General features: G+C 36.6%; 1 pseudogene across 1 annotated transcript; it reads left to right on the forward strand.

Annotated features, from left to right (window-relative positions):
• Positions 1-8,053: 8,053 nt before the first annotated feature.
• Positions 8,054-9,237, forward strand: LOC309841197 (dnaJ homolog subfamily A member 1 pseudogene; annotated as a pseudogene). The gene has a single exon. The product of its transcript is annotated as a dnaJ homolog subfamily A member 1 pseudogene (transcript).
• Positions 9,238-13,079: the final 3,842 nt, after the last annotated feature.

Here is a 13,079-nt window from a genome sequence, read left to right on the forward strand (position 1 = left end):
TGTTTCTGTTAAAATGACAAATATCACTTGAGGTCATCAAAGTGGATGGATTCAGGGTTTTTCTTAATTTTTGATTATTCAGTTTTTATTTTATTCTGTGCTGAGGGGGGAGCCAACTCAGGGCTTGATCCCAGGACCCCAAGATCACAACGTGAGCTGAAATAAAGAGTCATTCACTTAACCAACTGAGTCACTCAGGTGCCCCAGTTGATCTCCATTTGTAATGAAACAACCAACAGAAAAGTTTCCAAATAGAGTTGATAGGAATACAGACTGTCATACTTTACTTTGACATTTGTTTTCACCAGATAGCACAGAAAAATAAATAGTTATGGTTAACTGCAATACATGACAATAAGTAACTGCATATCTTGAAATATCCAAAACTTTAACGGAATTTTAATTAGTGTCATACTATCTTCAACTGTATTTTTACAAAGAGATGATGTTTAGAGTCATGTAACCTTAAACTTAAAACATGCTAGGGCAATAATCGAATCCAGCCTTCATTTTACGGAGGTGAAAGCTTAAGGGCAGTGAGATTAGATGGCACACCTATGGTTTCATGGACAATAAACTGGGCTCATAACCCCACTCATCTGACTGATAAATCAAGGGGTAGCACTAGTTGCTTTTCTCTAACCACGTAAACCTCACTGGAAAACAGAGTCGTCATGTGTGTATCACAGAGAACAGGATATAATGTTTTGAGTAACAAACAAGAGTAAATACAAGGTTTAACTCCATAACAAGTAACCTTAGTATTTGTGATGGAGAACGTTATCTTCATGTACCTATAATCTTATTCTTTTCTTTTTTTCCTTCCTTCCTTCTCTCCCACCCTTCCTTCCTTCCTTTAAATAATAGGTTCCACTCATCACCACCTCACCTCAGTTTAAGGTGAAGATACACGCATGCAGCTGGCAAATACACATCCCAGACTGCACAGCAGCAAACGGCAATTTCGTGACTCAGTTGGCTTCAATAGATGTAGCTGGTAATGTTGTGTCTGACTCCTCGTCATCTTACTGACAGAGCTCCTTGCCCTTGCTTTCTTTTTCTCTTCCTTATTTAGCTGAAAGGCAGTGGTTCGGAAGCAGGGATGGCCATCAAGTATTCCTTCTATGGGAATTTTTTGTAGTGTAGCACATAAATATTTTAGTTTTCAAATTCCTGATACACATTCACATTTTCATTCAATTTTATGATTTTTGAATCATTAACTGAATCCAACTGGATCATTTAAAGGCTACTGGAATTTAAAACTTGGTTAAGAGTTTATATCCAAATACTTTGTTCATGGTCTTCCCTGAGCATTACTAACAGAAACACACAGTGAGTGTTAGTGTTATCAGAATGCCCGTGTAACTTAAAGTCAATCTAAAATTAACTTGTTATGTTGTGTGAATTCTCACCAATAGATCTACTTACAAAATACCTTTTTAAATACATGTGTATGTTTACCAGCATTATTTTTGGGCGTGGAGATATAAGTTATGAGCAATCTAACAATTTTTACCTAACAGAGAACAGGATAGTGTATTTGATGCATAAGAATGAAAAAAAAAAAATCAGTATCCAGTCCCAGATCAGAAAGAGACCAATAAGGATGCCTGGGTGGCTCAGTTGGTTGGATGACTGCCTTCAGCTCAGGTCATGATCCCGGAGTCCCGAGATCGAGTCCCACATCGGGCTCCCAGCTCCACGGGGAGTCTGTTTCTCTCTCTGACCTTCTCCTCACTCATGCTCTCTCTCACTGTCTCTCTCTCAAATAAATAAATAAAATCTTAGAAAAAAAAAAGAGAGACCAATAAAATTATGAAGTCCTACACAATGTTTGGAAGCATACCTAAAAAATACCTTTCTAGGGCTTAATACATGTCAAGCAGCTTTCTAAACAAAATACATGCAGTAATTATTTTACTTAATTTCCATAATATTCCTATCACTTAATATTATATCCATTACTATTGATTTATAGATAAAGATAAGGATCTTAAATCTATTAATATCTGAGGCATAACCTAGTAAATATTAGCACTGGGATTCAAATCCAGACAATACAACTTGGGATTATCTACTCCTAGCCACCATCCTATAAGGCTTCCTATGATGCAATAGGGCATCTGAGACATGGAATTGGAAAATCAAGGGACAATATCTTTTGGAGAACAAGGTTACTGGAGAAAAATGTGTCCAGATACACATTTGATCAACGCTTTACACATAAAATGTTGGGATATAATTACACTGATTTTTGAATAGTATCCCTTCTGACCTGATGAGTCACAGGAATAATTCTAGGAACAAAATATTAGAAATAAACAGATCATGAAGTTTCATGTTAAATCCTGCGTTGACACAAGAATTTCTGAATTGTCTTACCTTTTTGTTTTATTCTTAGACAGGCAGCACCAACCTATGTTATCATGTGAATGCTTCCTGTCTGCCCCAAGGAGATTTGCCAGTGTTTATTCATGTCAGTAATTGCTGAGTACTTAGAATCTCTGCCTTTACAGATGCAAAAAAAAAAAAAAAAAAAAATGCATCCTATAGATCCAGAAGATAACCAATAAAAACTTGTGTATTGGAAAAGAAATACAATGAAGAAAAAATAATTTTTAACATCCACTATAAGTCATTTTACACATTGTCTTTTATATTCAACCAAAAACCTTGAGAATAAGCCCCAGGTGTCAAGGAAAATCTTAATATAATATAAGAGCACAAAAGTACAAAATAATAAAAAAGGCATTAGCATAGGGAATTCAAGGGGTGAGAAGATAAATGCTGAGTGTAAAAGGAATAAGGCAGCAGCCCGTCCCAAGTTTTCAAACTGAACAGCTGGTATTCCAGCACGGGCAGGTCACTTTGAGAGTCCTGTCTCTGTGATTTCCAGAGTTAGAGAGTCTTACTCGGGCCAGAAGCAGCCGACACAGTCCCAAACCAAGAAGGGATGCCCAAGTGGTACCCATCAGCAGAAGCAGTAGCAGAGGTGCATATCTGAGCATTACAATGAACACATTTTGCTACAATATCTTCAAGTAATTGGAGGTATTTTCATGAAAGAAGCCCAATACTGCACAGATCCATTTAGACGCGGAATGAGCATCACAGAGAATCTTGCCCTGTGCCTGCTCATTCTCCATACATAGCCTGAATCACTAAGCTTAGACACTCTCATTCATGAGCATGACCTTCCTGCTGAGACTTAAAATAGAAAGAAAAGCACTCAGTAAAGGTTTCAGCTTAATCAGCCATACTTTGGAAAGCTAGCCAACATGTATACCCATCATCCATCTGGGCAAAAGGCTTTACAGCTTTTAGACATTAAATGACTCACTCTGCAAAGCTCTTTCCAGACTAATGGTGGCTCTAATTTCTCTATTAGGCGGACCAGAATATTAGGGAGGCAAATCTTTGCTATTATGCTCCCAGAGAATGAACTCCCCCAAAGCACAGCTGAGTATAATAGCTGATAAAACCTTGAAAAGTGCGAGGTTAAAATTGTGTTTATCCGCACCATGCCATCTGTATCCCCTAACAGCTTGAATAGGAAGGATTTGTTCCTAAAGCATTATTATTTTTACTAAAAATTGTCCTTGTTTTTCACTACCCTGAGGAAATAGATGGCATTGTAAAAATGAGACTGCATTTATTATAACCTGACCTATGGACCACTTTTTCAAAAGTAATTTGGTCATTTGACATCATATACCTCCCAGTGAGAATAAATAGAAATAATGTTTTTTGTTCTCTTCAAGTTCAACTTGCCCTTTATGTCAGCTTCCTTTTCATATCCTTTTTTATCCAGTTATCCATACCATCATTTGTTTATATTAAATGAACCTCTTTCGAAGATATTCCTGAACTTATCTGCCAAATTTAATATTTTACTGTTTTATTAATATGATGCTAGATGCCAATACAGTGTTCCTTGAGAGATATTAACTAGAAGAGGACAAGTAGGACTTCTGGGTACAGGGAGTAGTATTTTGGGAGTTTGTCCTAATTATGTAGCTGTGTTTCACAGTGTGAAAATTCACAAGGCTCCAAACTTAGGATTTGTTTACCTTCTGTCGGAAGGTGTTACACTTCAGTAAAATTTATCAAGAAAAGATGGCCTATTTAATAAAATTCAGTAATACCCAGGACATTGGTTGAATAAAATAGAATAGAATTTGTCAAGAAACAAGTTTTCTGAGGAAGGTGGAACTATTAAGACACTTCTAAATTGCACTTTTAAATAAATTATCAAGGTACAACATCTTAATTATCTCCAACTAAATAAGTAAACACAGGTAAAAAAGATTATCTGAAACTGTAATCTTTACTTCACAAAATAAACTGTTTTCAGGTACTCTAGATGCAGCAGGTACACACTAGCAGCTAGATTTCTACTCAGTTATTATGGGGCAAATACAAAACCTTTACATGTCCCCTAAATGCTCATATACTTTTTTTTTTTAAAGGTTTATAAAAAATAAAAAGTTAAAAAAAAAAAAAGATTTCATTTATTTATTTGTCAGAGAAAGAGAGCACAAGCAGGGGAGCTGCAGGCAGGGGGAAGAGCAGGCTCCCCAAAGAGCAAGGAGCCCTGTGCAGGGCTCAATCCCAGTACCCCGAGATCATGATCTAAGCCAGAGGCAGACACTTAACTGACTGAGCCACCCAGGTGGCCCAAATGCTCACATATTCTTAAAAATAAAGGTAAAAGTACTATACTAACATGTACATCTAGGTTGGCTATGGAGCATCCCTGCTGTGATCAGGGTTTGTTGGGAGCACGTTACATTAAAAAAAAAAAAAATTAGAGGCGCCTGGGTGGCTCAGTGGGTGAAAGCCTCTGCCTTTGGCTCAGGTCATGATCCCAGGGTCCTGGGATCGAGCCCCGCATCGGGCTCTCTGCTCAGCGTGGAACCTGCTTCCCTTCCTCTCTCTCTGCTTGCCTCTCTGTCTCCTTGTGATCTCTGCCTGTCAAATAAATAAATAAAATTTTTATAAAAAAAAATTTAGATGTAAGACTTCAGTAACATGAGAAACTGAAAGACATAAACCCAAAATGCTTTTACCTTGACTAAGGAAGACTGCTTTCAACCTTAGAATGCTGTTTGAATATCAGAAGTTTCTTTCTTTATTAACTACACAAGTGGCGTTATTAAAAATGAATTAAATTATCCCAAATTATCTAGTCCAATCTTTCCTTAACATGACAGCCATCTAAAGGAGAAGGAAGAAGCCATGGAATGTACAGTAAGAAGAAACTATGGAAAGTTAGAAGACAGCTGGCTTAGATTATCAGACATTCTAAGTTTCTCTTATCAGTTCTCTCAGAGGAAGAAAATTCCCCAAATCAAGAATTTGTCCCCTCTGGGGGCCCCTGGGTGGTTCAGTCGGTTGAGCATCTGCCTTAGGCTCAGGTCGCGATGTCTGAGTCCTGGGATTGAGCCCCCTTGTTGGGCTCCCAGCTCAAGAATCTGCTCCTCCCTTGCCCTCTGCCTCTGCCCTCATCCCCCAAGTTGTATGCTCTCTCTCCTGCTCTGCTCTCTCTCAAATTAAAAAAAAAAAAAAAAAAGCATTTGTCCCCTCAAAGATATTTTATATGTGAATAGATCTCCCTGACAGGGCAAGATTATCTGATAGTCTCTGTACATATATATGCATAATTGTTAACTAAGTGAACATTTGAAGACTGGGTACATGGGAATGTTTATTCGCTATAAAGATTGACTAGGTAAATAGATGATTTTTATCAGTGAAGCAATGGGTCCAAGTGAAAGGTTGAAACAAAGAAGATAATATGATAAAAAGTTCCAAATTAGCTTGCCACTCATTGAGGGAGCAAATAAATTTATAAACAGCTTAATGATAATATACTGCAAAATACTTAATATCAAATAATTAACTAATTATAACAGTTTGAGTCAAGGAAAACAAACATTGGAGAATTAACCTTTCAGTATTTGTACCCCTTCTGGGAACATGGTGAAATTGCATTCTCTTGTCCCCACACTATCATGAGAAGAGCCCTCTGTGTGCCCTTCTCATACACTCCCCATGTGCCAACTCATGCTATAAATAAATAAAAGACAAACCTTTTTTTTTTAATTACCAGATTTTTATGTTCATGATTACTGCAGGAACCCGGCCTACACTTACTCATATATACATAACCAAAGGCAAACAGTAATGTCTAATGTTCATCAAACAAGAATCAGAGGTTTAGTAGGTACATTATAATAGTCATAAATGTAATTTAAAATGAATGAAAATTAATGACATCACTAACAAAAACATTCAAGGTGTAATGGGGAAGGTGAGATGCTTTTTTGACTATGGATCTGTATTGTTCAATGAAAGGACTGCAACTTGTTCACATCTCCCTATGTCTACATACATGAACCAGAACCTCTCACACTGGCTCTGGTCTTAACTTCATAATGCATTTTGGTCAAAAGCGCAGTTGCAAATGCAAAAGAGACACATGAAAATGCTTGCATATTTAGCTTATTTCTTTTTAATTTCTCTTGAAAACCTGCTGCCATGTGGATGAACTAGGATAGCCTGGTGCTTGATGAGGGACAGGTGCTCCCAGTCCTTGCCACTGACCCAGCTGACAAGCACCCTGACTGCAAGGCTCTAGAGTGAGGCCATCCAAGCCTAGTGTCAGCGAGGCCCAGTCCAGCCCAGAAAATCTGTGCTCTACAAAAGCATGAGCTGAATAAATGATTGTTGTTTTAAGCCAACTGAGTTTGGGGGATAATTGGCTACATAGGAAAAACTAACCATTACAAATATTGATAGCAAAGTCCTATAGCATTCAACATGCATTCTGCATTTGCTCGATGGCAATTACCACATCAATCTGCAACTATCAAAAGTGAGGGAAAAGGTTCAGGTTGCTAATAATTCCATGCAGTATATAAATACACTTACTTTGGCAGAGTATATGCTCTCCTCTTGTTCTCCTGCTTTATCCTGGGCAAGCTTTAGGGGAAAATTTGGACTGCTGCTAGTGCAACTGCTGTGTATACTGACCCACTGTTGTCATGTCAGCCAGGTGCAAAGGAAGCATAGCTAGTAAGGTATGGAATGTTCTGAGGACATTCTAGACAATGGTTTAGTTCCTTTTTTAAGCTTATTTGTTTTGCTTTTTTTATTCAGTGATTCCAATTATAAATAAAACTTTTAATAATTTTGTTGTACACACACATCATTATAGATATTGGTAACAAAGCACCATTGGGGTGGTTTGTTACGCAGGTGAAAAAATTTCTCAACATACCAGAGGAGAAGAAAATAAGAAAGCTTAAGGAAGTTCAATATAAAATTAGAGGTATTATAATGTTATTTAATATATATTATATAATTATAATGTTATGCAACTATATAGTTATATATAATGTATAATATAATACAAAATAACAAAATAGAATATACTCATAACTATATACTATAGTCATATCATTTATAACATGGAATATAGAATAATATAATATTACTAAAAGTAATGGGACAATCCATCCTAATAATTAAAAAGAGAAATTCTAAAATTATTTACTTGTGAGCAGTAGGAATGGGAAGGGGGTTAAGATATAAAATATTCTTTATTTTGCTCATTTTTATGCCATCTGAATATTTAGTTCCTTCAACATGAAATGTGTTTATAATAAATCCAGAGGTATAAAGGGAATACAATTTTCTTCCCCAATTTAATATGAAGAATACACTGAATATCTGTTTGAAGTAAATAATTTAAATACATAATTTAAAACATTATATATCAGAACAGAGGTTTAACATAGGACAGAAAACAAAATCTGCATTCGTTTTTTATAGTTTTATTGAGACCCAACTGAGATAAAATAGTTAGGTTGCATAATTTGATGTATTTAGAATATATCCAAGAAACTCTCACCACTATCAAGAAAATGAACATTTTGGGAACTTTCCAGAATGCTCGGTGAAACGCAGTTCTGCCCGAGCTGCGCCCAGCTTCGCGCTCCTTCCCGCTCCCCCACACCGGTCTCGGCCCTCTCACTGGCTGTAAAAAATGGTGAAAGAAACCACTTACTATGATGTTTTGGGGGTCAAACCCAATGTCACCCAAGAAGAACCGAAAAAGGCCTACAGGAAACTGGACTTGAAGTACCACCCTGATAAGAATCCAAATGAAGGAAAGAAGTTTAAACAGATTTCTCAAGCTTACGAAATACTCTCTGATGCAAAGAAAAGGGAATTAAATGACAAATGAGGCAAACAGGTAATTAAAGAAGGTGGAGCCAGTGGTGGTTTTGGCTCCTCCATGGACATCTTTGATATGTTTTTTGTAGGAGGAGGAAGAATGCAGAGAGAAAAGAGAGGTAAAAATGTTGTGCATCAGCTCTCAGTAACCCTAGAAGATTTATATAATGGTGCAACAAGAAAACTAGCTCTGCAAAAGAATGTGATTTGCAATAAATGTCAAGGTCAAGGTGGTAAGAAAGGAGCAGTTGAATGTTGTACCAATTGCCGAGGTACTAGAATGCAAATAAAAATTCATCAGCTAGGACCTGGAATTCAGCAAATTCATTCTGTGTGCATGGAGTGCCAGGGTCATGGGGAACAGATCAGTCCTAAAGATAGATGTCAAAGCTTCAATAGAAGGAAGATAGTTCAAGAGAAGAAGATTCTAGAAGTTCATATTGACAAAGGCATGAAAGATGGCCAGAAGATAACATCCCATGGTGAGGGAGACCAAGAACCAGAACTGGAACCAGGAGATAATTATCATTGTTTAGATCAGAAGGACAATGCTGTTTTTACTCCTCAAGGAGCAGACCTTTCCATGTGTATGGACATACAGCTTGTTGAAGCACTGTGCCAATTTTCAAAAGCCAATATCTACTCTTGACAATCAAACCATTGTCATCACCTCTCATCCAGGTCAAATTATCAAGCATGGAGATATCAAGTGTGTGCTGAATGCCAATTTATTGTAGACCATATGAGAAGGGTCACCTCATCATCGAATTTAAGATAAACTTTCCTGAGAATGGCTTTCTCTCTCCTGAAAAACTCTCTTTGCAGGAAAATCTCCTACCTGAGAGGAAGGAAGTAGAAGAGACTGATGAAATGGACCAGGTAGAACTGGTGGACTTTGATCCAAATCAGGAAAGAGGGTACCATTACAATGGGGAAGCACCTGAGGATGATGAACATCATCCCAGGGGTGATGTCCAGTTTCAGACCTCTTAATGGGGCCAGTGAATACACTGTTGGCATTTTATGTGCAGTAGTGAATGAGTGAAGGACTTGAATCATAGCTCACTACTTGCTATTGTTTTTAATATTCAACTATAGTAGTGTTTCAAAAGTTAAATGAAGAATAGACTCAAATATAAAAACTCAAAAAAAAAAAAAAAGAGAGAGAGAGAGAGAAAAGAAAATGAGGGCACCTGGGTGGCTCAGTGGGTTAAAGCTTCTGCCTTCACCTCTGGTCATGATCCCAGAGTCCTGGGATCAAGCCCCGCATTGGGCTCTCTGCACAGCAAGGAGCCTGCTTCTCCCTCTCTCTGCCTGCTGCTCTGCCTACTTGTGATCTCTCCCCCTCTGTCAAATAAATAAATAAAATCTTTTTTAAAAAATGAAGATGAAATGCTGAAATATATATATATATATATATATATATATATATATATTCTAAAGTTTTGCTCTGAAAAGAACATAGAAATTGCATTACAGAGAGATGAACCAATTATGCAATGTTTGAGCTTATGTTTATTTTTTGGCCTGTTGGTTAATTGTTTTGCTTGTTTTGTAAGCTGAGAGGTGCATGATTATAACGTGGAATGCAAGTTCCAGAAGAAGGCAAGACATCTGATTAAATCAGATGTCTTGTCATCTGTGTCACCGGCATAAAATTCATGAGAAAGCTAAGCAAGAAGAGCATTTAACAGAAGTAGTGATATTTTTTACTAATGTAGATGGAAAGCTAAAGGAGTATGAGAATAAATGTACATAGTGGACGCTTTGGGGGTAGGAAGATAAGGAAAACACTATTTCTGTATTCTAAAATAAAAAAGAATAAAAATACAAATTTAAAGATGGTTGTTAGGGAAGGCAAGATAGGAGGTTTAAGAAGACAGAAGGTGAGAGATTATTTTTACCTTCAAACTGAACTTATGGAGCTCTAAAATAAGCATTTTCTTTCTTGAACTAATTAGGATAAACTATTAAAAATATCTGACAAGTAATAAAATAGAGAGATACTAGGATTCAAATCAAAACTCTATTACTAAATGCATGAATTTGAATAACTTGTATCACCATTATTAGCCCCAACTTTTCCATCTATAAAACACAAATGACACCTCAAAATGTGTATTCTAAAATTCCATGTTCCTTTATGGAATTTAGAACCCCATGAGTAGTTTTGAACAAACAGAGTCATTGGTGCTCCTGAAATTATTCTTACCAGTCTGAGCTCAAAAATAAGGTAGTGCACTGCACAAATCTGGAAGTCCGCAGACCTAACAACAGAAGTGATATGGTTGTGCTAGTGTGGGCTTCTCACATACTTGAAGTGGAAGTGAGCATAAAGAAGTGATCCTCTTAGCTTCTTTCTCAGCACAGATTTATTCCCACCGGTTATTTTTTTTTCCCTTTTCTCTTTCCTTTGCTGAATATTCTGTAAGAATGTGCTCCTTTTAGGACATCAGTGGAGTGCCTGGGTGTTGGGATAACTAGTAGAAACACACTATTTTCATTGTCTTCCTCCATATCTAGTTGTTGGCAGCTCCCACTGGATCTTGAACCGGCAGGAAGAGACTGCAGCTGGAGATACCTGATCAGATTCACACTACCTGAGAGCACAGAAGGCCTCAGAGAGCAATGAGCACCAATGAGACTGTAAAGACCTATGAAACAAGAAATTGGCCCAAATCCTTCTTTTTCTTGCTGTTCAGCACAATTCCCTGTTTGCCACTCCGTTGAAGGCCCCATCAGTTTGAGTAATGAGGCTAAAAACCAACTCAAGATTAATTACTCCAAGGCAAGTGAGTTTTAGTCTGGAAGCAGCTTTAGATGGATTAACCACCAATTTCCTAATAGGTGGCACAGAGGAGTGGGGAGCAAATGGAAAGTAATGCACAGAGAAGGAAACTTACACAGATTTCCAGGTAATATAAAACACAAATGAAAATATCCATAATTCCTAATATAAAATATGGAATATCATCATTTAGTAGATAAGCTCAGCCTTGGAAAAATCATGGGATCTCAGAGTTTATTAGGTGGCGGTGCCATACTCAAACCCAATTCTTCCATTTTACTTTAGTCCAGAGAATTAAGTGTCTTCGCTCACTAATCAAATTTTTAAAAAGAAATAGGAAATGTTCTGGGGTCAATTAGCAGCTCCTTTCCTTTTACATGCAAGTTTTCCATAAGAAAATTCAATAAGTGTTTTATGGAATTTGTAGACCAAATTTGGTAACTTAGTAAGAATTACATAAACTGCTGAAAATAATTTTGAGGAGATAGTTTGTAATATTTAATACTTTATGGACAAATTATCTTTAATCAGTAAATTATCATTCATGAATAATTCCATGTTTGGCTACTTTGACTAAAGCAGTTGTATGTTTTAATTATCACAAAGTCTTCTGTAAACAAAACTGTTAAACTCTGCATCCTTCTCGCCTTTCTCCATTCAAAACGAAAGACAATTCTTCAAAGCAACCCGTCTTTTGTCTTACTAATTTTTGCATACCACACCACAGACCCTAGGGTGAATTCAGCATACGCTGCTAAATTTTCAATTAATGCTCTACCAAGCTAAATACATGAGAGCCACTAAATACAGTACATGGAAAGCGATGAGATTATAATGTTGCATTTACTCTTCCGGGTTTTTTTTTTCCCTCAACTCTAGGTAAAGGGTTTTAAGGGAAATTAAAGTAACTGTAACATAATTGCCTGTTTCAGTAAATAAGGTCACAATTTGCTCTTTATGCCAAGAGCTTAAATACAACTGCCAAAATAATACTACTGGTAGAAAAATGAGCAGTAATGACATTTTTGATCTTGTTCAAGAATAATCATTCTTATATCTCTGTTCAGTTTATTTCATGTATACATATATAATTAATTATTCACGGTATTATTCAAAAGTTTACTTACAGTTTTAATTGAGCTATAAGTGACATAAAACATATTTGTTTCAGTTGTATGACATAGTGATTGGATATTTGTATACATTCTGAAATGATCCTCACAGTAAGTCTAGTAAACATTCATAACCTCACATAGTTATAATTTTTTTCTTATGATGAGAACTTTAAAGATGTACTCTCTTAGCAGCTTTATGCAAATATGCAATATGGCATTATTAACTTTAGTCACCATGCTGCATATTAGAACCCCAGGATTTATTTACCTTGTAAGCAGAAGTTTGCACCCCTGATCCCCTTTGCCCTATTTATTTTTATATGATAACGCTTAAACAGCGCTTACTTTGTGCAGACAATACTCTAAATCTTTTTACTAATATTAAATTATTTATTCCAACATCTTATTTTGGGTCCTCCAAGAAGCAGGCACCATGGTAGGATGACATGTGAAAGCCATTTATTAGCAGAGATACCTATGTAGGATAAAGGTGAGGAATGAAGAGTAGAAAAGAAGAAGCTTCAGACTCCAAAGCAGTCTGGGGAAAGGAGAGGAAGAAGGAAGGATGATCAGAGCAAGAAGCTCCGACCTATAGTCGGAGTTTAGTTACCCTAAACTGTAACATTCTAATGCATAATGTAAATGAGAAACATAATCCTTCTTCTTAGTAGGATAATGAAATCTTTTGTATCGAAACTTAAAAATGCACACATATTATCTACAATGACAAGCTAATCAATTATTCGTAGAAATGCTTGCTAATTTATTTGAGACAAAATTTCCCATGACTGGACCTGCATTCCAGGTTATAATCATGCACCTCTCAGCTTACAAAACAAGCAAAACAATTAACCAACAAGCCAAAAAATAAATATAAGCTCAAACATTGCATAATTGGTTCATCTCTCTGTAATGCACCGTTCGCGGAAAGA

This window comes from Mustela nivalis, assembly GCF_964662115.1.
Source record: "Mustela nivalis genome assembly, chromosome: 1".
Classification (NCBI taxonomy): domain Eukaryota; kingdom Metazoa; phylum Chordata; class Mammalia; order Carnivora; family Mustelidae; genus Mustela; species Mustela nivalis.